Below are 24435 nucleotides of genomic sequence, written 5' to 3'. Positions count from 1 at the left end.
GATAAAAAGAGAGCAAAGGTAGAGGCCAGTGGTGCAGTAAAATCCCCAGTGGGGAGAGAGCTGAACAGACTTTAAGAGGATCTCCAAGACTCAAATTTGAGTTGTTAGTATTGTTTTGACATAAACTCCTCCATCTCTCCAAGTTCTCAGCATCATTTGCTCCTCAAATAAAGATCACGTGTGTAAGCGGGGAGGGCAGGGGGAGGAAAGTAGCTGTGTCATGTCAGAGATGGTCCATAATCTAAACCTGTTCAGCAGAAATATGATCTTAGAGTAGAGGTGACCATGAGCAGGTAGGTTCCCAAAACATTTGCAAAAATCTGGGGAAGGCCATTGATTTCTACAAGTTATACTGTAAAATGGGGACTTTAGAGTATACTGAGTCTTGCGAGTCCGGTGACCCCAGCTGACATCTTACAGTTATCTAAAACTTCACTGACTATGTCTGTTTTTGCCTTTAAAATGAACTGGCATCATTCCTGTCTTTGGGGAAATGAATCTCCACATTGCTTAACTTACTTCCCAGAAACTCGTGGGAAAAGAGAAGAAATAAACAAAATTTCAAAGCCTCTGTCAACTCTAATGGTTCATTTTAAACAGAGCAAATTAAATAGAATTCAGTTTGGGGTTGTTGTTTTTTTTATCTGTAAAGTGTGGCTAATTGTAATAGCTTCTTCATGGGATTGTGGTGAAGATGAAGTGATTGATATATGTAAAGTATTTGAGGTGCCTAGAACACAGTAAATTCTATTTATGTTTATTATAATGATTATTAATGTCGTTGCCATTATTATGCTCAGGAGAATAAACAGAAGTGATCTGGGAGGGGATTCTAAGAAGAAAGGACCCAGGACCTTCAGAAGCAGGGAGAGGGATGGGTCCAGGAAGTTGACTATATAACTCCCCATCCCCCATCACCTCAAACCTTCATACACATGGACCATAAAAAAAAAACGCCTGTAGGAAATTTTGTGGGGCAGTTGCTGGGCAAAGAACTGCAGAACAGGAGCTGAGCTATGGAGTTCAGAAGAGAAAACACCTTCAGGAGGTGGGATGTGAGACCAAGAGTGTTTACGGAGCTGGAACTTGAACTCAGAGCCAGAAATGACCAGGAGTCAATAAACTTCCCAGGAATCTGCAAACATATTGGAAAGAACATTGAACTTCCCATTGAATATGGGATTAAAGAACTCATGCGACTGGGGAAAAACAACACGCAAGTGATGAGCTCAGCTGACCTAAGATCACTTTAAAAATAGAATGTTCAAGAAAGTTAAGAAATAAGTTAAAAATATATCACCCTTCTGGGAAAAGGGGTTGCTTAAACACACATTTACAAGGTCCCTTCCAGCCTATAACCATTGAAATAAACAAAAATAATATCCAAATATAGAGAAGGTCCCAGTCTCATACGTATTTAACAAATGGACCAGCTACGATTCATTTTGTACCAAATTGAAAACTGCTGCTGGGAGGTGAAGCATTAGCACTCCAGCTGGTGAGTATTATGGTTATTGGTAGGAGACAAAATCCCGAGGGTCCCACTATTACTACCCAATACAGAGATGGGGTGGGCTGTTGTTCCTCGGGAGCCCCTCTATTAAAGTGAAAGGCTGTGGCTGGAAGAGGGAAAAGCCGCCGGGAACGCTGCTTCATTGTTGATGAGAAACCTAGAGGGTGAGGGCTCGGCCAAAGCTGCACAACTCTAGCTCTGACCTGGCCAGTCACTGAACTAGCTGTGTCGTTGTGCAGGGCCTGGGGGTGGAGGGAGGACGGAGTATGTGCTATCCGACAAAGCAAAATTCCCACTAGCATCTCCCTAACCAGGTGCCCCCTGCAATGGCTACCTTTTCCCAAAGTTGGGGTCAAACAGAAATTTGGAGACTCACCCAAATTTGGAGACTCATCACTGTTCCCCCAGCCAGGAGGACAAGGCCCCAAGCCAGGGAAGCTGCTCACAGCTATAGGATTTGTAACAACTTCTGAAAGAAACTCTAGATGTCCAGATGATTACATCAGCAGCAGCATCAAATACAAATAATAATAAACAAATGAAATACGAGAGAGAGAGTCCAGAAATAGAACTTCACATGTATGGTCAAGTGATTTTTTGTTAAGGTGCCAAGGTAACTCCAATAAAGAAAGAATAGTCTTTGTGATAAATTATGCTATTGAAATTCCTTCCCTTACACTGTATATATATCAACCTTTATCTCACACTATACTCAAAAATTAACCCAAAATGGATCATAGAATTAATGTAAGAACCAAACTATAAATGCAAAAGCCAAAGCTATAAATCCTCTAAAAGAAAATATAGGAGAAAAAATTTGCACCCATGGTAGAGTCTTGACAAAAATTTCTTAGAAAAGACAAAAAAGCACAAACCACACACACAAAAAGATAAATTAGACTTTATCAAAATTTAAAACTTCTGTGTGTTAAAAGAGGCTGTTAAGAAAGCAACAGGCAGGGAGAAAATATTCATAATATGTGTATTTTATCAGCCTCTGGTCATTACCTTGCTTGTCCTCCTCCCCCTCACCCCCCACGTTTGTGACTAGGAAATTACAAGCTAGGATATCACCCCTGAAAAAGCACTTACATCCAGAATATCGAAAGAACTCTTCTAGTCCTCCCCCTCACCCCCCACGTTTGTGACTAGGAAATTAGTCACAAACTAATTTCTAGGATACCACCCCTGAAAAAAGCACTTACATCCAGAATATCAAAAGAACTCTTCTAGCTCAATAACAATGATACAAGCAACTCAATTTTTAAAATATGCAAAGGTTTTAGCAAACACATTACAAAGAATAAATATGTATGGCCATTAAGCACATGAAAAGATCTTCAATATCAATAGTCACCAGGGAAATAAAAATTAAAGTCACAATAACATAATATCACATACCTACCAGAATGGGTAAAATAAAAATGATGGACAACACCAACTGTTGGAGAGAACATAGGAGACTGAGGACTCTCAGACACTACTAATAGGAAGGTAAAAAGCTGCAGACAATTTGGAAAATAGTTTTGCTGGTTCCTTATAAAGTTAAAGTTACAATATGACACAGCAATTTCACTACTAGTTATTCACCCAAGAAAAATATGTCCACACAATGATTTGAATATGAACATTCATAAGTGCTTTATTCATACTAGCCAAAAATTGGAAATAACCCAAATGTCCATCGAAGGTCAATGAATAAATAAATTGTGACATAGCCATACAAATTGTGACATATCCATATTACCCAGCATTAAAAGGGCACAAGCTATTGATTTAGGCAACAAATGAAGGAATCTCAATAACATATCCTGAGTTAAGGAAGCCAGACACAAAAGTCTACACACAGTCTGATTCTATTCATGACAATCTAGCAAAGACAAATCTAATAGCAATGACAGGAAGCAGACCAGTGGTGCTTGGGCAGGTGGTGGGTGGGTGGGGATTGACAGGGAAGCAGAAAGGAACTATTTGGGATGAGGGAAATGTTCCATATCTTGCTCATGGTGGTGGTTACATGGGTGTGCACATTTCGCAAAACCCATTAAACCATACACTTCAAATGAGGGCCTTTCATCATATGCAAATATACTTCAATAAAGTTGATTTAATGCAAAAAAGAATAAATTGTTTTTATTGAAAAAAATGACATAATATAAAAATACTATCTTTATGATGCTTTAGGAACCTGGACCGGCCAACCAAAGGCATGGTATGCAGGGTGGTGGGATACATGTACAATCACCTCCTCTTCCTAAAAAAATCATGGATGGGTGGTTAGAGTTTCAGATTCTGATCAAGGTAAGGAGTTTACTTAGCAGGAACTGCTTGTTCTCTCCCCTGAAGGTGCAACAGAAATGTGAAGCAGGTGTCAGTGAACTCTAGAACCTAACGTAGTCCTTGAAGAGACAGAAGGTGGCTGGGTCCTGGTGAGGGAGGAAGATGGGTTTTGGAAGCCTAATCGTAATAAAAATAATACAAATACAAAGGCACGCTTCTACGTGAGAGAAGACTGTACAAGCGTGGCTGAAGTTTAACCTCTATGTCTGTTCGGTTGGTCCTTCAAACCCAGCAGAGCAAGTGGCCCCGTTTACTTGCCAGACTCGGGCACCGAGAGACACGCAGGATTAACTCAGTTAGGAGTGACGCCAAGAGATCCCCAGGCCACCCCACAGAGCCAGAGGCGACGAGGAGGCCAAGTCTTTCTAACGCCAGAGTTCTGCCTGTATTTTCAGATCTTCGTTTCCACCTAGGCTCGGCTTTCACCTAAGACTAAGCAATTTAAGGGAAGAAAAGGATTTTTCTAGGTCAGAAAGGTTCTGGGAAACTTTAAATAACCTTGTCTCTGGAGAGTACATTCTTGGCCTCTTTCCCTTGGCAGGCATGTCCCACTTCAGGCTGCGGGAGAAGAAAGCCCTTTATCGTTTCCTAGACCTTTAGGCCTGAGTCATGCTGGAAGCCCTGTGAACAACTGCTTTGGGGGGAGGAGGGGCTGCTTACAATTAGAGCAAGGTAAGGCTGAGCGGGAGGATCAGTTGCTAGAAGTCCCTTATTGATGTATCCACAGAGCCTGTGGTGCAGTTTGTAATCAGCCCACAGAAATATAGTTTATTGAGGCAGAAATGACAAAACACGTCTGGTCTTTCTAGACATCTGTGAAGCTATCCTTGGGAAGTGAGGGCAAGAAGCAGATGGGAATGGCTTGATTGAGGAGTTTAAGAAGTTGTTTGCCCGCTTAATAGGGACACACTCCTTGCTTTTGGTGCCCATCACAGACTTCTGGTCTACAGGTGGAACTGGAGCCACTGGTAGAAAACCAATACCGTGCAGACTAACATGACACATAAAAGTAGAGTTGACACAGGAAGCACCAAGAGAAAACGTCAGAAGGCTCATGATGGTCCCAGCCACGTCTCAGATTCTCTTTCCTGCAGACTGGCCATCCAGGGGTGGTGGAGTAAGTGTGAGCCCAGGGCTGGCCCCCCAGATGTGCGTGAAAGTCAGGAGCTGCCCTCGCCTTTACTGCATTTGGTCAGACTGCTGTCTGCTGAATTCTTCCCAATAAGCCCTCTGCTTTTATGTCAGATACTTTGACTTCCTTTCCCTTTAGAGATTTTTCTGGGCCTCAAGGTGAGAAAGATCATGAGTCTGGAAATAAGACCAGAGCTCTGGGGTTGTGTGACTGAAGATACGTACCTTTTCCTTCTCTGAACCTCATGGCCAAGTTTTAAGACAGGAGGCTCTAGATACCCTCTCCCCGCCCCCCACGTCCATCTGAGGACATTTACAGTGCCCCATACCTCCTTCAGCATAGCAACTATAGTATCATCACTTCGTCTGTCTCCTCGACTACATTGAGAGCTCAGTCTGAGACGGATCATGGCTGTCTTATTCCTCCTTGTGTCCCCAATAGCGTGATGTGCATATAGGTACAGGTATTCAAACGACATATGTTAAAGGAGAGAGGAAGGAAGGGAAGAGGGAGTGAAGAAGGGTAAGATATTACAGCCAGCCACTGGGGGCCTATTTGCAGGAGGAGCCCTGAAAGTTGCTGCAAATTAGGAAGGAAGAAAGCTGCTGCTCTGCCATCCCTGTGAAGGGGAAATAAATGAGGCAAAAGGCAAGAGGAAAACGAGATGTGGCCTAGATCTCCCACAGGAGCTTCTGTCAACCTGAAGAAGCTGTTGGGACCACAATGTTGTGAATACCCCAGGCTGGTCCTCAGAAGGGGTTGGCAGAGCGGTGGGGGGAGCGGGGGGGTTTCTTCCAATGGTATCAGAGAGGCCTGCACCCAGCAGATGAGACTTGGTTAGAGCTTTGCCGTTTACACACATTTTCTTAATCTCAAAAGAACCCTGTAGAATTGGGAGGTCTCGTGGGGGTTGGAGAACAAGGCTGACATTAGCATAGGGCTGTGACTGGCAGGAGGGGCCCCAGCTAGTTGCAGGCCCCAGCATTCTCCTCCTACTGCAGTGTTTTGGAGGAGATTCTGGTACATCTTGTGGACAAAGAAAGGGATTCTAAGGAAAATAACCTCACAGACTGATCTAATCATAAATTTCTAACTAGGTAGGTCTTGGGGAGTAGTTATGCCCCAGGCATATAACTTTAGTAAAAGGTTTATCTTTGCCTTAAGTAAGCCCTGCCCATTGTTTCTGGGCATCTACGTTAACACACCTCTGAAAGGCCTCTTTTCTGACCCCTCAAGAGAAAATGTTAGGGGCAGAAATGGAATACTGGGGACTAGCTATTAGTTATAAAAAAATATTAACCATGGTCTGTTAACCGTGATTGTTTTGTTCTGATTAAAGAAAGCACATTCTAACCTGGCTGGGAGTTGTATACCCCCCGAGACCTGAGAGTCAACCTTGGACCTGGAAGTCAACCTTGGACCTGGGAGTTAACCTTGGAATGCGGTCCATCCACATTCAAGAATTGCCCAGGAATCAAACTGTGACCTCCTGGTTCATGGGTTGACACTAAACCACAGAGTCACAGATGAGCTAATGCTCAAAGACTGGGCTCCCCAATGGCTTTCAGGGGAAGGGTCATATAGGGGGAAGACATTAATCATGGCGACTAAGGCAGTTAGGGTCATGGTTAGGGACCTGGTCTCTACTGATTGGTTGGCACTGGGGTAGGGGGTAGTCGATCATTGCATCTGGTCCTGATGCCAGCCATGGTGTTGCTTCATCTGGTTTCACCAATTTTCTAAGTCTGGAGCTGAAACACAACTGAGGCCTAGATGCTATCTCTACTTTGATTGAAACACTGTATCTGTGGTCAATAGAACCCAGGTTTTGTTCCTAAGATGATTTGATGCTGACCAGAACCTCATTGTCTTGAGGGCTGATGATTAAGGGACATGAAGCGGAGAAGGGAGCAGGCAAGTCAGGGTGCTGGATGAGGCCAGTTTGAATTAAAAGGGGAGAAAGGAGAAAAGTTCATATGAAAGAAATGAAGTTTCTGCGTGGTTACAAGGGGAAGCTGATGAACTTGGAATCTCAGGGTGTCTGAGCTTATCTGGCAGACACCTCGGAGTATAATCTGGGCTCTTGATTTTTCCAAAAAGAGGAAAACTGGGAGAGATTTACGATTAGATTATTTTTGCAATAACCCTGACCTCACACTTAAAACATGGAATCACTTACTCATAAGAGGCCTTGCCCATGGGCTCATCCCAATTCTGACAGAAAGTATCCCTAACAGTAACATCCACATCAATGGTGGCTAACATTTCATTCCACTTCTTTCTGCCCACAGGGCAGGGACTACAAGGTGTTAGGTGCAAAATTTAAGGGGTAACAAAACTCAGTGTTAAACAAAAATCACAGGCCCAAAATGGCGTCCCTTGTGCTGAAAGCCCATGATACCAGATGTAGATTTAATACCTAATCTAATGCATTTTCAACCTCTCCCAGAAACATAATTTTAATTGACTGGTTGTATTTTCTGGCCAAGCACCAGTAGGTAATCTGTCCTTTGAGTTCTCTCCATTCCCCCAACCCCCAAAATAGAAAGAAGAGGATGATAAAACCCTTCACATTCTCTTCCCCCAAAGAAAAGATGTCAGGGTCCCCAAATAACCCTTTGTTTTCTTTCCCTAATAGCTCCCTGGCCCCACCCTGCTTCCTCTAAAAACCTTCCTGTCTTCTATGGGAAATTAACTTTGCCTGAAATAATCCACTCTTAGTCCCACCCCCTTTCTGCCAATAAAACCTTCCATTATGTACAACCCCTTGAGAGTTCTAGTTGCTAGATGCCATGCTGCCCAATTCAGGAGTCGCTTCATTAAAGCCAGTTAGATCTTCAAATTGACTTGATTGAATTTTATTTGTTTAACATTATTGCAATCAATAACATGTTGATGCAATACTTTAAAAAAATCAAAATTGCAAAAAAATGTAGCCATCTATGGTGATAGATGTTCACTAGACTTATATGGCGACCATTTTGCAATATATAGATAGCACATCAGTAAGTTGTAGTGAGTGACTGAGGAGCCACGGAAGACCCAGGACCAAGCAGGAGAGAGGCCTGCAGGGATTCTCCTCCTGTTGAGCAGCCCCTGGTGAAAGACCTGCTCCTAAAGCAAATACAACGCCATATGTCAATTGTACCTCAACTAAAAATTCAAAATTGATGCCCAAAAAAAAGTCCACGATGAATAAACTACCAAAATTTTAAATAAAGACGGGCTCTACTCCTGCACTTGCTCCGCCCTGCATGTGAGGACTTCCCTCACCCACCCCTAGTTCTGGCTCTGACCAAACTCGTTCTCATTTTAGGGCCCTTGTACTTGCTATGCTCTCTCTCTGGACTCTTCCTGCCGGACCTCTGCATGGGTGGCTCCTTTCCTTATTTGGGTTTCTACTCTGATGTTATTCCTCAGAAAGGCCTTCTCTTTTCTGACGTTGCTATTTAAAATCACTCATCTCCTGCCCTGCCCCTCCCCTGCACAGTTACACGCTATTCCATTAGTTTTCACTTTTTTTCAGAGCTTTTATCCCTATGAAATTATGTTATTTGTTTATGCACTTGCCAATGTCGCTTTAATGCCTAACACATAATATATACTAAGAAAATATTAGTTGAATGACGTCCTGAACGAAGCACCTGCCTATCAGATATCATGCTAAGTGCTTCACATGATCTCATCTAATCCTCTCACGAAGCCTCTGGGATAGGTTAGGTCACCACCGTTTCACAGATGAGTGGCCTGCAGCTTAGAGAGGTTAAGAGGCGTTCTCATTTTATGAGACATCAGGTCGCATAGTTAGGAAATGAGTGAAAGCTAAAATCATCTGGAATCTACTTCTTTTCACCACCTCTACTGCTCCCACCCATCCTTTGGGTTTCTTATTTCCCTTCCAAGGAGGTTTAACTCGTTCATTTCCCAAATCACCTCTGCCTTCTTCACTGTCCCATGTGAAAACAGTAACATCCAATAAGATCTCTCCTCTATTAAGGGAATGCCAACTGAGGTGTTGCATTCCCAGGGGGGCTCTAGTGTGATGCCTCTGTGGGCGGGGCTGCTCTCCCCACAGTCTGGGGTTGGGTCTGCCTTCTTCCTGCAAGTCCTGCCTCTAAGGAAGACGGTAACCAAACTCACTGTCCTGTCCCAAGTTCTTTAATCCAAACCACTTTTGTGACTCTGAGACCATGAACTGGGCACCTGGCCACTCGAGTTTGATGAGGAAGTAGCCACTGTGGGAAACAGATCCTATCTGTGCTAGAGCTCATTTCCTCTTTGGCCTCGTATACAAGGTGCTATGCTTCTGGCTTCCTCAAGGTGTGTGTGTGTGTGTGTGTGTGTGTGTGTCTGTGTGTGTGTGTGTGTGTGTGTTTTTAAACAAATTTAGAGACCCTAAAATAATTCACTAGTAATTTTGTATAACCAACACCACACTCCAGTTTTAAACATTTCCACCACCCCAATAAGATCTCTCATACCCAGTTATAGTTTATCCCCAATTCTAGCCCCAACCCCAGGCAACCACTAATCTGCTTTCTGCCTCTATGAATTGGCCTTTTCAGGACATTTTCTATATCGATGGAAGGATTCAGTATGTGACCTTTTGTGTCTGGCGTCTTTCACGTAGCGTGTCTTTGAGGTCCATCCATGTAACATGTATATATTTTGTTCCTTTTTTATTACTGAATGGTATTCCAGGTGTGTGGATTTGAATGGGACAAAATGAGCAACTCTGGCCAATGGCTCCCCTCTAGGTCTCCCTTCTGGAGAAGAATTCCAGCAGCCCTACTCACAGGGCCTCCCCCAGCTCTGAGTAACCTGCTCCAATTCTTTGTGGGAGGGCAAATCCAAGCCACCTCATCTTACACGTGGAAACATATTGCTTTAGGTATGTCCTCAACCCAGTGTCCCCTGGAAGTCCTGGGTCTCCCCTATTAGCCTGAAAGCTCTTTGTAGGGAGAAATCGGGTCCTTAATTGCTTCTATATCGTCTGTTTTCCAAGCACAGTGCGGGGCAGAAAGCAAGTGTGTGGTAGATACGTGTGAGGGATGCTTGTGAGTGAAGCAAGGATGCGGCAGGGACTGTGGGAAATCCCTCTGCTCCTTCCATCCTTCGGCCCCAGCAGCCTGGTGCCCTGTGTACTGAGCCATGAAGCACTGAGCGAGTCCGCGGAGGCCTGAGCCACAGCTCCCCTGAGGCCAGGGGCACAGACGTCTCTCCGGGCAGTTCTACCGAATATGCTAGAAAGAGCACAGCCTTGGGGAGGCAGCCGGCTAATGAGAAGCCACCAAGGGCTGAGGCCCGAGGGCCAAGCAGGAGGGAGGCCTGCGGGGGGGGGTTCCCTCCTGTGGGCACGGCTGGTTTGAAAGACCGGCTCCACAGGTCCTAACCATGACTCAGTTCCCACCTCACTTCCCCCATTTATGGGAAAGTCAGGGCATGTGGCCTGCTCGGAGGTTATCAGAAGGTAAGATGTCTCATAAATGCAGCTGGTTATTAGCCTTGACGGTGCCAAACCAGCATCGTCACCAGCCACAGTGCATGACCTTCCTCCTCCACGTCTGTTCGGTTTCTCTTCCTGTCTGCTTCCTCTGCTCGGTGGGCAATGCAGGTGGCTAGCGCAGGTGACCCAGGTCTACCAAACCCCACATCGTGAGCCCAGAGGGGAGCCTTCATACACACCCCGCCCCCCTCCTCCGGGCTCCCCACCAGCCTGCCTGTCCCATGGAGATGAGCCATCCACCGTTTGGGGAGGTGGGAGCCAAGATGAAAGAACCAGGCCCCCAGACCGGACAACAAGCTGCTACGTCTCTTTCTTCTGGCCACATGTCTCTCTCTTTGGGCCAAAGTTAATTTTAGCCAACCTCTAACCAACGTCCTGAGGTCGATTTTCTTTCACTATGATTTTTCTGGAAGTTTGTGCTTCCCCATTTCTGGTGCACAGCAAACCTGGGGGCCCCGGAGGCTGGGATAGGGGCAGAGTGTGAGCAACTTTAGGTCCCTGGGATGCTGCCCCTTCAGCCTCATCCTGGGCACAGTTCCCCGCATCGTGCAGATGTCATAGTGGGGAGAGGGGGCACCAGGGAAAATCCTTTGCTGTCACGTGCACCAGCTTGGGACTCTTCCCTCTCACGTGTTCCTCAGGATCCAGAGCGACAACCCAGATCACCGCCTTGTGGGGTGATCCTCATGGCTAACCTTTATTGAGCATTTATTTAGTTTGACCAGGCATTATACCGGCCACTTTATCGTCTCCTTTGATGCTATAACAAATCTACAAGGCATGTAATATTATTGCCTTCATCTTTAAAATGAAACAAAACAAAAAACAAAACAAAAAAACAGTGTTAGAAAGGTTATGCAAGTTGCCCCAAGTCACCAGCTAATGAGTGCTAGAGCTGGAATTCGAACCGAGGAAATGAGACTCCAAAGACTTACAATGTAAATGGATTTCATTTCTTTTTTTTTTTTCTTAACTTTGAAGTTTTGACTATAATCACTATACTGTGCATTAGCTTTCCAGGACTTATTTATCTGAGTTGCAAGTTTTTACCATTAAACAACATAGCCCCAATTCCCCCAGCCCCAAGGCCCTGGTAATAGGAGTTGAAAAAAGTCCCATGTCCTCACCTCCTTTTCCATATCCCTTCCTAAGCGGAGGGGTTGAGGACGGAGGGGAGCTCTGCAGGAGGGTTTCCTTTGAGGTCTAACCACTTGGGAGTCCTCTGCATGGAACCCGAGGCAGCTGTCTGCCCCCCACCCCCACCCCCGGCTGAGGGGGCATATGTTCCTCCCAGCTAGAATCTGGCACCTGGTACTTACCATATCAGGGCCCCTATCTGTGCCCCTAGAATGACCCCAGCCTTCGGACAAGAAAGAAAAACCTTCTCATTGGACCCTCAAATGAGCCAGCCTCCACCCAGCTCCCAGGGGCTCACGGTCTCGTGGACGTAACAACTCTTCTCCACCCTGCATCTCCTCGGCCCACACCTGCTTCCTCTGGGAAGGCCCCTCCTGGGCATGGTCTGAGAGAGACCCTACCCTGAAGGAGACCAACCCTCGAACGACAGCCCCAAGGAGCATGATCTCACCACCATCAGTCTCCTGCCCTCTGGCCGCCTCTCTGCCTCCAGGGGGGCCGCCAGGATACCGCCAGGTTATCAACACCACCTGGCAGACCGCTACCCTCCACCTATGGGCCTGTAGGAAGTCCAGGTCACCTGCGCTTTTAACCTAAAAGTGAGGTACATGTAGGCACGCAGCCTACACATGCCCTTCTCAGCAGCCTTTTTCTTGGGGCAGAGCAGGAGTGGAAAATATGGTGCTTTTTTCATCCCCCTTTCAAACCCTGAGACCTAAACTCTTGTTCCTACCCCGTCAAACCCTTACCTCCACTTCCCACGTTCTCTAAAACCCTTTCAACTAGAAAAACTGCCAACAAGCAAACCGCCTTGTGCGCACGAGCCTGCTTGCACACCAGAGCTTATTTTTTCTGGTTACCAGAGTAAAATGTGTCCATTGTGCTTTGAGACGCCTAATGAAGATGGAGCTGACAGGCCCTGCTGATGGGCTGGATGTGGAGGGTAGGAGGAAGGGAGGGGTCGGGAACAATGCTGAGATTTCTGGCCTGAGCGGATGGAAGTAGAGAAGACTAATGGGAGGAGGTTTCTAGTAGGCAACTCACAATTCCACATCCCGAAAAGGGGGTTACGCTATCCATGAACAAATGAAGAGGAGCCCTAGCCGTTTTGGCTCAGTGGATAGAGTGTCAGCCTGAGGACTGAAGGGCCCAGGGTTCGATTCTGGTCAAGGGCACATGCCTGGGTTGCGGGCTCGATCCCCAGTAGGGTGCATGCAGGAGGCAGCCGATCAATGATTCTCTCATCATTGATGTTTCTATCTCTCTCTCCCTCTCTCTTCCTCTCTGAAATCAATAAAAAATATATATATTTTTAAAAATGAAGAGGAGGCTTGGGAAGTGTGCCCCATCCCCTAATATGGAGGAGAGAGGCCAGGAGGCAAGGGCGGGCTATGGGACTCATGGACCCACTGTGTTTGCATCATCTCTGTCACTGCGGATGCACAGTGGTCAGTGGTCAGTGGCCGGGAGCAGCTTCCCCGATGACAGGGGACTTCTGTGCCGCGCCAACACGGCCAAGGGTGAACCTGAGTGGGGGCGGAGGAGGATTTAGAAAAGACAGACAAGAGAAGAAAAGCTGGGTCTCGGTGGGACGCTGCTTCTCTGATGGAGAGACAGCGTCACCTACAAGCCGCCGAGTCTTTATTTTATAGCAGATGCCACGAGGCAAGGTAAGGGCGTGGTCAAGATGTTTACAACATCCTCATGGGTTTCCATCCTACTCAACTACATGCACCTGAACTCTATCAAGCCCACATCACTCAGGCACATGGGGCTGCGTGTTCAGACCATAGGTTCACGCTTACAACTACAGCTGTTGGCTATAATTGTGCTGGGAGGGCCCTGCCCTCCAAGCTGGGACTTGCACGTGGCCATGAGAGGACTGTGCCCTCTCATCAGTCCAAGGCTTGAACCTGTCCAAACACTGTAGCCTCTCTCCACAACTCCAATGACAGGGCACTCCGGGCAGCAGGGAGGCAGTGCCCGGGGAGGTGGCTGCACACCACTGCGCCCTGGCCCCCAGTGGCGCTTGAGCCGGAGAGAAAATATATGAGACAACAGGCTCCTGGTGCAGCTCTTCCACCAAATACAGAGAAGAAACCACGAAGGGCAAAGTCACCCAATGAGGGCAGCCCTCGGCCCAGCTCCCTGTTGGACCAGTCAAGTGATGCGTGGTAATGGTTTCCTCTTCCCAAGGAAATACCTGAAAAACAGGAATAACGCTAAGTGACGAAAATGCCAGGCAGGGATGAGTGGCGGGGGAAGCATTTCCGGGGCAGTAGGAACCTTCCAGCAGGGCCTTGCAAATTCGACCACAAAGCAGCCTCTTCTGAGTACAGGCAGTTTTGGGGAACCAATACAGTTGATGTGAGTTTTTCTGCCTGATGCTGGCATTAAGAAATGTCACTTCTTCCTTTCTATAAATAAGATCTATTTGCTCCGGGCCCTCACCCATTTGGTGAGCGGAATATTCCGTCTAAGTCACAGTTCAGATGCTCTCTCTCACCCCCACAGCTCCCTGCCTCACACTCACTCTGCACACAGAGGAGGCTCCGGCAACCCCAGGATTCAGGGTGTGACAGTGCAGAGAGGGGGAGGCAGCCCAGGACATACATTAATGAAATCCATTGAGATGGGAGCCCCTGGCTGTGGACTAACCCCCTCGGAGCCACCAGGTGTGAAACAGATTGATTTCCGCAAAGAAAGCAGCAAATGAACTGGTGAGAAGAGAGGCAGGGCTGGTCTGGGCTCCTTAGGCTGTAGACAGCTTGAGAGAGAGAGAGAGAGAGAGAGAGAGAGAGAGAATTGATATGGGCCCATTAGGCTGCAGGCATTCCCTGTGAGTCGAACATCAGGGGAGGAGGATGCAGAGGAGAGCCCCAAGGGCTCGGTGGCCCCAGGAGCTCGCCTCCTACCCAGGGCTCTGCATGCAGGCCTCATACCGCGCTCCTTCCTGCTGCATTCTCCTCAGATGCTCCTCCCCCACCTGAGGGCCTGGTCTCACATTCAGACCTTGGCCTTGTGTCTCATCTCAGTTCTCCCCTTGACCCCATGGACTTGCTGTTTAGGCTCTTGGCTCTGCAGGCTCCCTCATGCAGGATTCAAGCGCTGGTTCTCTCTTTCCTCACACCACCACCACAGGTTCTTCTCTGGCGGCCTCCAGGGAGCACGGCCTGGGATAAAGGCATACTACTCTCTCAAAAACCAAGTTTCTACAGTTGTCCTTGTTGGCCCTGCGGTCCCAATTTATCCCAACCTCCAGCTCATGTTTGACATGACAGCTCTGGCTGGCTGGGTCTCTCCTGGGCTGGCCTCACCCTGCCCTTTCCCTGCACCGTGGCGGGTCAATTCTCCTACAATTACAGGTTCTTCTTATTTAAATGAGGGAGAGAACAGGGTTGTTGTTTTGTTTTGTTTTTTTCCCCAGGGCTGAGTTCCCCAGCTCAGAAATCATGTACCTATTATTAAGGGGAACCATCACGGCCCTAAGGCTAACAGCTCCCTCTAGTGGCAGTGATGCAACTACCACTGAGGGCACTGAGCCATAGCAAATATTTTTGTGTTTGTTTGTAGGCACTGTTTAATGTATTCTACATATATCAGTAATTTAATATTCACACCAATCCATTGAGAGAGGCATTACTAGTATCACCATTTTACAGATAAGGAAAAAGGCACAGAGAGATTAAGTAACTAACCCAAGGTCACACAGCTAGTTAGGAACAAAGCCAGACTCTAAGCCCAGGAAGTTTGGTTCTAAAGTTGGTGATTTAACCTCTGTACTACCTTGCCTTTCAAAACAAAAGGCATCCCTGGCTGGTGTGGCTCAGTTGGTTGGACGTCGTCCTGTGCACGGAGAAGTTGCTAGTTCAATTCCCGGTCAGGGTACATGCACAGGTTGTGAACTAGATCTCTGAAAGTTGGGGGGGGAGGGGAGTGCATGTGGGAGGCAGCTGATTGATGTTGTGCTCTCACATTGATGTTTCGCTCTTTTCCCTTCCCCTCTCTCTAAGAAATCAATAAACTATTCTTTAAAAACACACACACCATTTGTCAAGTTGACTGCTCCTGCCCAGTAACAAAATGAAGTTTGCCAATGAGCATTGCCCTCACCAAAGGAAAAATCCAGTGTTTTTCATAAGAATAAAGTAGGGATATGGTATTAGAGTACATGTTTATTCCTGCTGAGGCCTTAAAATATCAAAGAACCCCACAACGAGACATCAAAACTTCTTTAACTTAGTAGTTCCCAAACTCAATTCACTGTAGCGCATTGAGTTATTTTAATCAAATCTAAGACATCGTTATGGCAAAACACAGCATCATTTTACATATCACCGAGAAGGAAAAAAATGCCGTCAATGAAACTAAACGTCCTATTTATTATAAGATCTTGGAGATGTTAAAATGTGAAAAATAATTCATATCTTAGAATCGGTGAAATAGGGTTGTATCAGTGTTGAGAGGGTGAAACAGGTCACTCCTATAGAGTGCCTAGACCAGTGTTTGACACACAGTAGGAGCTCAGTAACTGTTAGCTATGAACATTATTACTGAACTGTCTTGGCTATTCATATATTTAGGATTTAATTCCAGTACAGGTTGGAAGAATTCTCTCGGGGCAGAATGGAAAAGTACAGGTTGAGTTGGTGAGCTGAGTGGTCAGAAAGACAGGCTGCTTGGAGCTGAGGTGACCACACTCTGCCCGTGTCTGAAGGAGGGCCTGTAGGCTTGTCGGTCACAGTGTAGAGACACGCAGGAAATGAAGCAGCGCTACCTTCTAGAAGCAAAGTCACAGCAGGAACAGCCTGGGAAAGAAGGTTTATGAAACCTGTATTATTATCTTTAAAATGAGGCCGAGAATTAATAACATACCTGGTGGGAAAGGGTCCCTCACCATCTAAGAGAGAGTGGTTACGGTCCTGAGGGAGCTGGGCATTGATGGAGTGATGGCACCACCGGGGACGGAGCAGTAAGGCCGCCTCCTGACACTTCTGTACCCACCTCCCAAAGTTCTGTGCGGGACCCGTGTGTCCTCCAAGCCTTCGTACCCTTCTCCTACATCCCCTTTGGTTTCACATACATTGTCGTCTAGGACTTACTGTTCAGAGCAAGGAGTTGGAACCCCAAGGCTCTCATGAAGAAGGCATGCCATCAGTCAGAGCAGAGGACACGAGCAGGTGACACATGCTAGACCATCCACTTTCTATTTCTCAGAAACCCACATTCGAGGAAGTGCCACTGCAGCTGCCAGCGGTACCCACATTGACGAAACTTGTGGAAGAAAGCAGCTTCCTCCCTGGTCCTTGAGCTCCTCTCTGGCCCATAAAGTGGAATCCATCCCTTGTGAACTAATCCCAGGCCTGCATATGGGGGAGGCCTGTTGGGGGAGGCATGCCGGGACAGGGGCCAGAGTCAGCTTCTGGGTAGCTCCCTGTTGAGCAGGGAGCATCATGGGAAGAGCCAGGGCTGTGGCATCTGTTTCTACTCAGCCTTTGGCTATGAGGTTTCCCGTTGAGTGGGGCTCAGAAAGGAGACAGCCTATGCTTCCTGTCCACCGACAATCAGGGGTCACCCAGATTTCCCCACCATCTCCTAACAAGCAGCATACATGTTGCATGTACAGTTCTCTCCCCCAAAAGAGAAAGGCGTAGAAAACTATGAAAGAAGTTGCCCAGCCGGCATGACTCAGTGGTTGACCATCGACCTATGAACCAGAAGGTCACGGTTTGATTCCTGGTCAGGGCACATGCCCGGGTTGCAGCTTGATCCTGGTGTGGGGCGTGCAGGAGGCTGCCAGTCAATGATTCTCTCTCATCTTTGATATTTCTATTTCTCTTTCCCTCTCCCTTCCTCTCTGAAATCAATAAAAAAATATATTTAAAAAAGAAAACTATGAAAGAAGGGTCACCTGTGAATCAAGAGTTTTACGTAGAGCCTTTGGTGTTCATAGCTGACTTTGGTTAAATCTATTTTAGAATAATATGAGTAAATAAAATACTCAAAGCAAATCATTTTAAGACAGAATATCCTGATTCAAACCAATCTTGGGAAATGTCAGAGAGTTTACGTTCTCTTCTGCACAAATACTCTTTTCACATCTCAAATTTCAGATTTATGATTTTCAAGCTTAAGGTCACCTTTGAAGTCTAAAGGCTGTACAACAATAACTTCCCATCTCTTAAGGTTTCTTGCGAACCCTAGAATTTCCACACACTCTCTGGAAGCTGTTCAGCGCACATCAAAGGGAGACTTTGATCAACAACATGGTGCTTCGGCCAAGGCCCAGCACTGTGGTTCATTTTCTTTTTTCAATATGTTTTTATTGATTTCAGAGAGGATGGGAAAGGGAGAGGGAAAGGGAAAGGGAGAGAGAAACATCAATGATGAGAATCATTGGTTGGCTGCCTCTTGCACGCCCCCTACTGGGGATCAAACCCGCAACCCGGGCATGTGCCCTTGACCGGAATCGAACCCAGGACCCTTCAGTCTGCAGGCCAATGCTCTATCCACTGAGCCAAACCAGTTGGGCCATTTTCTTTTTGACTAGGACAAGTGGGCAGGTGTGTGCATGCACAGATAGATGTTATTTTGATTGCGTTGATTTCTCGGAGGAAGCTTTAACCAGAGACAGAAATCTACTATTGTGATTTACTAAACGTTTATTTAAATGAAAAGACTGGTTCCCAGTAATTTCCACTGAATTCTTTATTCTAAGTAAAACACCAGCTGTCACCATCATATCTTGCCCAAGCAACAGCAGACAGGGCACTCTACCCCAAATTCTCTTCTTGCTTTAGCTTTCTCATTTTTCTTAGCACTGATAACCGGAACAGCGAGCCGAGTATTTTTTCCCTGGGGTCGTGTCTTGCAACGCCGAAGAATGAGCTCCATGGACCAGAAGATTTAAGCAAAAGTGTGGAAAGATTACTACAAGCAGAGTCAAACTCCCTGCATGGGGAGGGGAAGCCCAGTAATGGGCTGCCCCCTCAAGCCTTGTAGTCCAGGGTATATTTGTGCTACAAGCCTGCTCTGTGTCTATCTGTGTCCTCACCTGATTGATTCCCTCATTGTTCTTACCCAGCAAAGGGCCTGAACTTTCTCCGTTTCTGTGTGTGCATACACCTTGTTGCTCCAGGCCCTCCTTGTTTTCCCACGCTTCTTGCTTTGAGTTCTGCTTGGTTGGTTTCTGTGGTTAAGCTGCTCAAACTGCCATGTCTGCCTCTCCTATGTTCTACCTGCCTTTGTTTCCCCACCGGACCCCTGCCCTGCCTGCCCGCGTTTCAAGTTAACCCTCTCAGCACCATCTTCCTTAAAATACTAGGTGTCCAACATGCATTCACAAACTCCTCTCCACAGCAAGATCTCTAAGGAGGAGATCAGTACCAGGCTGCTTGGAATTCTTGCTGGAAGAAAGATATGTGAGACGTCCACGACTCAAAGGTCAGGACATTGTCCTTCCGACCCCTCAAAAAGAAACACTGAAGAGGGAAAGTAGGCATTACCTTTAAGGATCAAAGGAATGCTGTGTGTAGGATCTTTTTTTAAAAAAAAAATGTAATTAATACTTTGTTGAGGTATAATTTACATACCAAAAAACTCACCCATTTAAGATCGATGGCTTTGGTGCATTTACAGAATTGCTCTTCCATCACCACAATCTAACTTGAGAATATGTCTATCACCCCAAAAAGAAACCTTGTGCTCCTTTACAGAAACTCCCCACTCGCTTCGTCTTTTGGCTATGATGAATAATGCTGCCGTGAATGTTTGTATACATGATTTGTGTAGATATATGTTCTATTTCTCCTAGCACCTAGGTAGATACCTAAGAGTGACATAATGAGGTATATTAGCTTCCTATTTCTACTGTATCACAAACCAGTGGCTTAAAACGACACAAATTTATCTTAAAATTCTGGAGGCCAGAAGTCAGAATGGGTCTTATGGGCTAAGATCAAGGTGTCAACCGAGCTCTGCTCCTTCTGGGAACCGGGGGATAATGCATTCCTTGCCTTTGCAGCTGCCCGCATTCCTTGGCTCACGGCTCTTGTGATTACATTGGGCCCATGCAGTTAATCCAGGATAATCCCTTTACCTCAAAATCCTTCAGTTAATGGCATCTGTGGAAGTCCCCTTGGCCGGGTCAGGCAGTGTGTTCACAGATTCTGAGAATGAGAATGTGGACTCCTTTGGGGAGACCCTGGTCCTGTCTACCATGTTGGGCCGCATGGTAATTCTACAGTAAACATTTTGTGAAATTGCCAAACCGTGTTCCCAAGTGGCTGCACCATTTTACATCCCTACCAGCAATACACGAGGGTTCCCATTTTGGTGCATCCTCACCACCAGCTGCTGTCGTCCTTATTTGTTATTGCAGCCATCCGCGTGGGAAGGAGCTGGTCTCTCGGTGTGCCTTCGATCTGCACTTCCCTGATGGTGATGAGTGGAGGGTCTTCTCACGTGCCTAGGATCGTCTGTACCCATTTGGTCTGTTTCAATCAGGGCCTAGGACTGTGAGAACACAGAGATAAAATGCATCTCTAGCCTTCCTCAGGGTGCAGTCTCTCACCTTTCTCATTCCTCTTTTTTTTTAAAGACTTTTTAAAAATTGATTTTTAGAGAGGGAGAGGAAGGGGGAGGGACAGAGAAAAAGAAACATCAATGCGAGAGATACATCAATGGGCTGCCTCCTGCACATGGAGGCCACAACCCAGGCATATGCCCTGACCAAGAATCAAACCGGGACCTTTCGGTGCATGGGGACGATGCCCAACCGACTGAGCCACACCAGCCAGGGCCTCACCCATCTGTCTTATAGCCCTTGCACAATTCAGTGACATCTGTAAGCCAGTCCTGGGGCCCAGAATATAGAACCCTGGAGTAAGAGGAGTTGGACTGCCACCCTCAGTGTCATGCCCTGTGTCCATGATTAGGTTCCCTCCTGTAAGCCAAGTCCTTTCCCAGGTTCCCAGTTTGGAAAGGTTGAGAACCTGACTGTAGTGTGATGACATTTCTCCATAGCAATCCTCAGGGGTGGAGCGGTGAGACCTCCTAAACACTATCCTGTCCTTGACCTCTCAGAGCCTCTATCAGCCAGACAGGGAGGAGTCTCTCTCCAGCAGTGATGAATCCTTTGTCATCGATAGAAACGCAAGGCCCCTCACAATCGAAGGCACAGCAGAAGCGCTCACCCACACAACACGTGAGAAAGGCCCTGCTCAGAACAATCTCTCCCTGCCCCTTCGCAAACCTAATTTGCAGGCCGGACAGGCTCAGAGGATTCAGGCCGTTCTGGCCCCAAAATGACTCGTGTCAGTGCTTGAGAGATGTCATGTCTAATCAGGCCTCCCAGGCCTCAGTCACGGGAGAGGCAAATTCTCCTACCGCCCCTTCCCCCCCACCTCCGCCATCGCCCACCTTCCATCCCTTTCTTCCTACTCTGTACTCCCTGGTCCCTACCTCCTCTCAGGCCCCACCTCCTCTCACTCTTCCTAAGGTTTTTTAGGGAGCCCTGAGGACCTCATGCTCAGCAAGAAGTGTACCACCCCAGTCTTAGATTGACCATGTGCTCCAGTTATTTTTGGGGGGTGGGGGTGGGGCGGAGGTGATGGCATAAGACCACAAGGAAAGGCCATCTGGCCCAGGCCTGCTTCCTCATTGACACCAGCTGCCCCACAGCTGCCAGTACCGATGTCTGTGAGAAGGGAAAAAGCCCCGTTACTCACCCAAACCACTGCCCCAGTTGAGTTCTGTTAAGTCTGAGTGATTTTTTAATATCTATCTATTGGGAACTAGAAAAGACTTTTGCCCCTTCGAACATTAGAATAGTGTTGCAAACTATTTAGAAAATCTATAATAATAAAAGTGTAATATGCTAATTAGACCAGACGTCCTTCTGGATGACCTTCTGGACGAAGCCAGGGCTGTGAGGGAAGCCTGGGTCCTGGGCGCCAGAGGGAAGCCGGTGCCGGCAGCCCTCTGGCACCCAGGGGAAGGAAGGCCTACTCTTGCGCGAATTTTGTGCATCGGGCCTCTAGTAGAACTAATAATCTATAATAATAAAAGTGTAATATGCTAATTAGACCAGACGTCCTTCTGGATGACCTTCTGGACGAAGCCAGGGCTGTGAGGGAAGCCTGGGTCCTGGGCGCCAGAGGGAAGCCGGTGCCGGCAGCCCTCTGGCACCCAGGGGAAGGAAGGCCTACTCTTGCACGAATTTCGTGCATCGGGCCTCTAGTAGAACTAACAAGATGCTGCCATTAAATAATGCTTTTTATCACCAAAGAATAACAATAATGTGTTAACATTTAATGACAGAGATTTAAACAAAATCTACCCTAAAGCAATCACGATGAACAAAACGGGATGAAACAGATAAGAAACCCAAGAGCTGTTTCTTTGGGAAAACAAAAAACAAAGAAACAAATTTCTGGCAAATCTAGTTATTAAAAAAAATAAGGCAACACAAATAATTACATTTATCCTAAGTTTAAAGGACTTAATTACTGACGTGAAGATTTAGAAATCATTAACAAAGACCATAAACTGCTGTGTGCTCAGGAATATGAAATACACAATTCTTGCCTCTGCCAAGCTCCCCCCGCCCCTGACACTCCCCCTCATGCCCCCAAAGCTTCACTCCTCACTTCAGCAGCCCCGAAGCAGGAAAGGTCTCGTAGAGCAAGGCCATTGGCCTACACTTCCAGCTTGGCAGAGCTCTTTGACCCCTTTCTCCATCTAAAAATGCAAAAAGTTCAGGTTACCCTACAAACCTGAGGGCACAATGCCGGTTCCTTTCAAGTATTGTTGACCTTGTCTCTATTCAAGCTGAACTGCAGCCCGCTTCTACCCCGTAGAAAAAGCCTAACTGAGAGGAAACGCTTGGGGAATGTGGAGACTAGAGGGCATAGAGCCCAGTGTTTAACCGGGAAAACAGTGGACTTTGTTACAGGAGAAAGTGAAGGGGCGAGGAGTGGGGAGGGTGGGAGTTGGGGAGAAGATAATAAATGTTCCATGGGAAAAGGTTCAACAACTTTGCACAGGCTAAGCTGCTAATATTTTTTTAAATCTAGTCCCATCTTTTCTAAGTTTTAGTTGTATAACTTCTGGTTTTATATTTTCTGTAAATTAGAGATAATCACCACTTATCTCACAGAATTATTAGGAGGAAGTAAGGTAACACATATGGAAGTGTTTTTGCAAAGAGCAAACCTTGATACCACGGTAGTGCAATAGAGGGCCTCACTGCTTATTTGAGGGGAGAATGGACAATACACGACATTCAGCTTTCAAATGCAGCCATCACCCCTCACCTGTCACCGTCCTCCTGTGTCGGTTCAGACACCCCTGAAGCTGCCAGTGGGCTGCTGTGGGGTGAAGACCCGTCATAAGTCAGAAGGTCCGGGTTGTCCCAGCCAAGTTGGGGGAACATACTTTCAGTGCCCAGTAATCTCACAAGGACGTAAATAAAAGCAACAACGAGACCCTGTGTTACCTTCAGGTATCCAGATTTTTAAAAAATATTTGTATTGATTTCAGAGAGAGGATGGGAGAGAGAGATAGAAACATTAATGATGGGAGAGAATCATTGACCGGCTGCCTCCCGCACACCCCACACTGGGGGATTGAGCCCACCATCCAGGCATGTGGCCTGACTGGGAATCCAACTGTGACCTCCTGGTTCATAGGTCGACACTCAACCACTGAGCAACGCCAGCTGGGCTGAATCCCACATTTGTAATGACATGCCACACTTAACCCACCCGCTCCACTGTGAGCACCGCAACATACAGGGACTAGTTCATGCTCAAATGCTTAGTCTGAATTTAGTGCTAAAAATGAAACCCTTGGGGAGAGAGTGGAGGCTGGGGAAAGGAAGAACTAGACTTTCTTGAGTGCCTACTAACAGTCAGGAGAAGAGCTGGGCCCTTTTCCATGATCGCGTGTGGCCCTCAGATGTGACTATGAGTTCAGCATTTTCATTTATTTCCGGGTAAAACAGGAAACTGAAGTTCGGTATTAGAACTGGAATTCCAATCCAGTGCTGGTACCAAGCTCATGATTTTCTGAGTACGCGCAACCCAGGCTCTTCCCCTAAAAAATACAAACGTAGAGCTCCATTCATCCAATCTCCCCTGACCACGGGCCAGAAAAGGGAAGGACTGTAGGACAGCAGATGTCGGAGCAGGACTCACGATTCACAATAACAGGATGTGCTGGTGTGGCAGAGTTCTCTGTCCCCCTCCCGCCAGGCAGCTGCTCTTCTCTTGCCTGTTTACAGCTCAGGAAATGAAGTGGGGGAGGCGGAGGGGACGAGGGGAAAATTGACAAGCAAGCAAACTCTAGGGCAGCGGTTCTCAACCTGTGGGTCGCAACCCCTTTGGCGGTCGAACGACCCTTTCACAGGGGTCGCCTAAGACCATCCTGCATATCAGATATTTACATTACGATTCACAACAGTAGCAACATTACAGTTATGAAGTAGCAACGAAAATAATTTTATGGTTGGGTCACAACATGAGGAACTGTATTTAAAGGGCCAGAAGGTTGAGAACCACTGCTCTAGGGGTTTCACTCAGCAGTGAGGTTCTCTCACATTTTGTTATCAGCAGGATAGAGACAATGTCAAGGTTGCGGCCAAGACGAGTGTGTAGATCACGTCTCCCAGGGCCACACAAGGCTGCGCCATAGTAAGAGCAGAACAGTCACGGGTGTTGGCTGAGCAACTTAAACAGAGCCTGAGGCGCCCCCTTCCACCGCACCACCCCCCCCCCCCCCCTCCCCCCCCCCCCTTTCCCCCCTTTT

General features: G+C 47.0%; 1 long non-coding RNA gene across 2 annotated transcripts in view; it reads right to left on the bottom strand.

Annotated features, from left to right (window-relative positions):
- Nucleotides 1-15987: 15987 nt before the first annotated feature.
- Nucleotides 15988-24435, bottom strand: part of LOC106724998 — a 21128-nt gene continuing 12680 nt past the window's right edge. Inside the window, exons 1-3 of one of the 2 annotated variants that reach the window (XR_001360835.1) lie at nucleotides 22404-22472; nucleotides 19975-20142; nucleotides 15988-16436 (exon numbers count right to left, since the gene is read on the bottom strand). This is a non-coding gene — a long non-coding RNA (uncharacterized LOC106724998). Of the gene's footprint in view, nucleotides 16437-19974; nucleotides 20143-22403; nucleotides 22473-24435 lie in introns of those variants that run through there. The other variant, XR_001360834.1, reaches the window with a different exon arrangement.

The sequence above is a fragment of the Myotis brandtii genome, unplaced genomic scaffold (genome assembly GCF_000412655.1).
Source record: "Myotis brandtii unplaced genomic scaffold, ASM41265v1 scaffold13, whole genome shotgun sequence".
Taxonomy (NCBI): Eukaryota; Metazoa; Chordata; class Mammalia; order Chiroptera; family Vespertilionidae; genus Myotis; species Myotis brandtii.
The sequence above is the reverse complement of the archived record's forward strand: the minus strand, read 5'-3'. Positions and strand labels throughout refer to the sequence as shown.